Raw genomic sequence first — 5,678 nt, 5'->3', positions numbered from 1 at the left:
GGAAGCCGCAGCCCTCCGAGGGGTGGCCTGCACGCTTCACTTAGAAGCGGATCTTCGTCTGCAACTGGCAGCAAGTGGAAGGATTGCAAACCTTATACTCCCCGAGACCCGCGCGCTCCGAGCGGTCCTAACTCCCTCGCGCTCGCTCGCTGCAGCGGCTGCTGCGGCTGCTACCTTGGCCACCAGGGCCGCCACTCCAGAACCTCAGGCTGCGGAGGCTGGGGACCACCTGCACCCCTCCCCCCGCCCCGCGATTGTCCGCCAGAGCCTGGCTTCCTGGGTCTCGTCCTGTGCCGGTCACTTACGCCCTCGCCCATCCCATGGCTCACTCCTGGTTGCCCCTCCAAGCCTTGCCTGAGCGCATCCCTAGCCCCCAGCAGGGATGGCAACTGTGTTTCAACCAACAATTCTCCTGCCCAGCCAGCGCCCCTACAGAGCACACCTAGAACCTCCTCACTTAGAAATTCATGCTCCTTGGAGAAAGTTGAAGTTTGAAAGAGAGAGGTGCATTTCAGGCCTCGCTGCCTTTCCCAAGATGGGACAAATGCCCCCCAAGACTTTATTCACGCCAGCTGGGGGTGTGGGGGGCAGTGCGGACCTACCTGGGATCATTCTCAGCTAAACACTAAGGCCAGCAACAACATCAACACTTAGAGAGGAAGATATTGTGATTAGAAATAAGACGATTGCCTAGGCTAGGGGAACAAGTGGGTGTCAGACCTCCACACGCATCTCAGAACCCAAAAGAAATCGGTGCTTATACTATTTCTACTCCAAGGACAGTGAGCGGGAAGGGAAATTGGGCAGATGCGAGGGAGAACACCAAGGCACGCATGCGTGGTTTGATAAGACCTGTGTCCCTGTGGGCCCCAGATCTGGGGGAATACATTGTGGAGGGAGCTGCTCTGCATGTCAGTGGTGCATAGGCCCGGGGGCAGCTCCCTGTCCAGGATCCAGTGGGGATGCCCAAGGCACAACAGGGGGTAAGCAATGGACAGCCAAACGTGAACACCTGGTCACTAATTTGGGGGCCGCATGAAGGAACCCAGCTAAGAGCAGAGGCAGTGTTTTTGCTTCGATGACTGGGGGGGCGGGGTGGTGATAACAGAAGGTGCCTGGGGGAGAAGGTCTGAGCCTATAGCCAGACCCTCCTTGGCCCTGAGCAGCCAGGGAGGAGGCAGGGATTCTGGGCATCTGGGCCTGAGAGGTCCCACATCTGAGAAGCCCAGTGAGTCCTCCCTCCCTGACTCCCCAGGACAGGAAGCTGGGATTCCCCTGCTTCTCCCCCAACCCTGCACCCCACCCTCCACCTCTGCGCTTAAGGACCCACAGCACACAGTTCCTTGCAGGGCTGAGACTAGAAGGCATCCTTAGCCATGGCCATTCCTGGCTCCTCACCTGGCCCCCACCCAGCCCCCTCTAGGGTTGAAATACACTGATTAGATGGAGGTGTCACTCAGCCCTGACCCTCCCTTTCCGCCCCTTTTCCCCAGCCAGTCTGTTCTGGGGAACCAATGGGATTTGAGAAGCAATGCCCACTTCCCATTGGGCCCTGGCCTGAAGCAAAGCGCACTCCCACACAGCAGCCACCCAGCCCTCAGCCTGACCCTCCCGCCTGCCCTTGTCCCTCAAGGCAAGAAAACCCCTTCTAAAAAATATATTTTAAAAAAAGAAAACCCCTTCTGAATTTTCATTCTTGGCTTTATCTAATCTTTTTAGATCTTTCTCCAGCAAAAAGCAAAGAAATGGATTCAAGGTCTGGAGACTCCCTTCTGGAATATACCAAGGTCGTGGTGATACTGGTTCCTGACCTGGAGAGATGTCCCCTTTCTTCTGCCAGAATCTTGGCCTGCCCTTCTCCTCCTCCTGCACTAAACAGGCCTCATTCCAGGACCCCTGGCTGGGGTCGGGGGGCAGACATGGGCCCCCAGGAGCCTGACCTGTGAATGGGGTCCCTCTCGAGTTGGGTAATTTATCACATCTGCTCTGCTATTTTCACAGACTCTGCAAATCACCAACTAAACGTGTGGATCTCAACTCTGGGCAGGAGATCAGAATCCCCAGAAGAGAATTATCACCATTGACCCCCCCCTTCCCCTCTGAGCCTGAGCCCTCCACCAGGGAGGAGGCGCAGGAAGGACTCTGGGTGGATCCAACATTCTCTCTTAAACGGAGGCCCTGTGGACTCGCATTCACATACCAAACCGGCTGTCTGCAGTTGACTTTGGCACATTTGTTTCTATCATCCTCACCCATCAGGAATTCGCTGTAGATATTTTCTGGGCATCAGGGAAAACAAGGTAGGACAGACTCACTTTACCTACCATCCTTTGCTTTGTCTGTCTCTATGTATTAGACTTTCTTTGGAAAGAACGTTTTGTCTGGTTTTACTTAACCTTTCCACTCTACTCTCCCCCTCCCCCTTCAGAGGAGAACTGCTTGACCTCTGGCTGCCGAGCTCTGGCTGGTGTCCATGCGTTCCTCATTCTTCTTCAACTTAGATGCTCATTTATTTGTAATCCTGTTAGGTCTCTAGCTGTTGTTCATTTTTCTGAGTTATTAGCTGCTTAAAAACCTTCTTTGTGGAGATTTGGCAGGGTCCGGAAGTACTTGTAACGTCAATCTGCCAAACGGGTAGTGGCGGCGCATTTGCAATGTATCTGGTCCAAAAAGATGCGAGCCTTCCTGTGAAGACTGTAAGGGACTTGATGGAAAGTAGGCAGGAGATCGATGTTCATTGCAGGTGGGAGTGATTCTTGTCCATTCCCAGGATTCGGGTCTGGCCTCCTTGGTAACAGGAACCAACTCCCATGACATTAAATGAAGACCCAGATTCGGAAATACCCAACCCAGGGACAAGTTCTCTTTGGCCAATTATATACAGTGTGATAGACGCTTCTTATGCCGGCTGCCTGTGCCCAGTAGAAACATCCTTGCAGGCAGTTGTTAAAACTTTTAGCTTGTTCTTGTCTCCATTCTGTGCTTGGGGACATGTTTTATCACAGCGCCACTAGCGGCACAGTTTTGACAGGCTTTTGAAGTCCTTCCCTCACAGGATTTTTTCATGCTTCAATATTTTGACACTTAAACCTCTTACAAGCCCTAAGTATCTGGTCTGGGCTCGTTCCCTGGGCTACTCTTACTTTGACATTTTAAATTTATGCAAGTATCAAGCATGCCCAAGTGAGGTACAGCCACAGCCTCATCTAGTGCTTCCATGGGCCACTAGCAGATCAAAGGGCATATTGTTGAATAGAAGAACATCCACATATCGACTGTTACTGATTCTAGAACATGAAGGACAGCAGATGGTCTAAGCCACTGGTAGCTGATGACGGATGAAGGCAACGTGACTATCAGCAACCATATATGCACTGTGTAAAACAGTCTGAAAATAATAAAATTGACTGGTTACAATAATACATTTAAAAAGCAGAAATGTGGGTTTGTGTTTTCTTTTAGGAGAACACACCCTAACCTCAAAGATAACCTTGTTTAGTCCAATAGTTCATGTCTCTTTACTATTCCAACATTACGATCCCAGAAGTGTTTGCGAGAGGATAGTTTTTTTATTTTTTGTTTATCCTATCTCACCCAGAAGAAGTTACTTTTTAATTTTTATGCTTCCAGAACATGTGATGCTTTTATTTTATTTTTAGATATCTTTATCCAACCAGTGAAATTGGTCAAAATTATGATACCCTGGGCTTTTTCTTTTTAACCTATTTTAGTTTTTTTTAGACTCAAAACCACAAAATCAATTCAGTAAGCTTCTACAAACTTATATTTTGTTGTGCTTAGTCTGTCTAAGATCATCGACATCCTCCTTGGGAAAAGAAAACAGAAAACTGCAATTTAACTAGTCTGCGGCTGAAAACTTCAGTCTTCGCAAACCAACAGCTGTGTGGATCTCCTCACATGTAATTTTCATATTTTCAGTTCCTCTCCACCAACAAAATCAGCAGCCTTTTCAGGCTGAGACGGGGAAAAAATATGAGGGAAGATTGAGTAATGCCCCTTGCCTGACTTTTAAATCTTTCCATCAATTCCATCCAGTGGTTCTTCAACTCAAGTCAGGATGGACCCCAGGCCATCTGCCGGGATCTGTCCGAGGTGCTGGAGGCCACGCAAGCACTGGAGTCAGAATGAGAACGAGCAGGCTGGGAGAAGAGAGTGGCAATGATCCTCGTGTGCATTTTTAACGCTGTACTCGAGATGCTAAAGGCAAATGCAGTCACAGTGGTCAAGCTGGAGGCTCCTCTGCACCCAAGATAAGGCAAAAGGCACAAACTCAGAGGATGGCTCCGGGCTGCAAAGATCTCCATCGGCCGTTGGTCCAACTACAGTCAGGGCAGCCCCTGCAACAGGCCTCGCACCCTGTGATAAATGTGGGCAGGATGCACCATTGCAGAGCTGAAACTCCGTGAGCCACCTCAATGACAACATGTGATGAAAGATATTCCAATAACAGAAACGTGGCAGATAGAGAAGAAACATCTAAGGTCACCGCGGTGCCACTGGTGTGTACTCTACACCGGTGTTTCTCTCTGCTTTTCTGGACATCCTGCTCCTGGGGTTAGGTTGAAGTCTGCTGTTCTGACATGATTACCGTCTTCCTGATACCTGTGTAAAGTGAGACTTGGGAAACTGCCTCTCTCCCCAGCCACTTCCCTGAAACTCTATCTGCCCCCACGGGTCTGAAGGCTGAGTTTGCCATAAAGGAAGAGAGCTAGACGGTCAGTGTCCATGTGCCACGGTGTATATAGTGCCAAGATGCTGCAGCTGTCCTCATATTAAGAAGAAATGGGGAGAGAGGGGAGCTGAGTGCTCCTCGCTCAGTGAAGAGTGGAGAGGCAGACACCCAGACTTCAGCCATGAAAACATCTGAGACTGTGAGAAGTTTAGGCCCTTCAAAGGATCTTCTTTAGAAAATCCAGTGAGGGAGTAGAGTTCCAATAGCCCTGGGCTCCCAGCTAAGACGCCTCCTTGCTGTGTGAACGTGTGTCTGTCATGGTGCTTCTCTGGGCCTTAGCTACCTCATCTGTAAAATGAGGACGGCCTTAGGGTTTGATGTCAGCTGGCATTATTATTGGACTAACAGCATCGATTTCTGTATGTAGATTTCATTTCTGTGCTTTGCTGGGAAGTGTGCTTAAAACTCCTTTGCCCATTTTAAACTTTGTGCTACCCCCATATTTCAGAAAAGATTTCAGGGAACTTACAGGAGACCATAATATTAACCAATGTCACCCCAATAAATTTAATTTAAAAAAAGAGAACATAAAATATGACCCCCCCCCTACTCCCCGAAAGCAGCAGAAACAAAGTACAACAAGAATAAGGCTTAAAACACTTTTCATAATGTCCACGCACAGTTTCCCCCTAAGCGGCCTAGCAGACAATAAAAAAGAACAAATCTCACCATTTAATTACAGCATCTCCGAGATTCTGTGTAAGCCAGGTATATAGAAAATGTATAACTGCTCTTTGTAATAAGACCAGCCACGCATTTTTCCTGGGAGTCCTCACCAAAGAATACGATGTGATGAAATAGCTTTTTTTTTTTACAGCCTTCTTGCCAGAAATATGAATAAACAGGGGGAAAAATGTTTCAGAGGAAAGGCAGTTGAATTTGAGACTTCAGCTGATTATCTTGGGCACCTCTGGGAAAGGCATGG

Source organism: Myotis davidii, unplaced genomic scaffold (genome assembly GCF_000327345.1).
Source record: "Myotis davidii unplaced genomic scaffold, ASM32734v1 scaffold217, whole genome shotgun sequence".
Taxonomy (NCBI): domain Eukaryota; kingdom Metazoa; phylum Chordata; class Mammalia; order Chiroptera; family Vespertilionidae; genus Myotis; species Myotis davidii.
The sequence above is the reverse complement of the archived record's forward strand: the minus strand, read 5'-3'. Positions refer to the sequence as shown.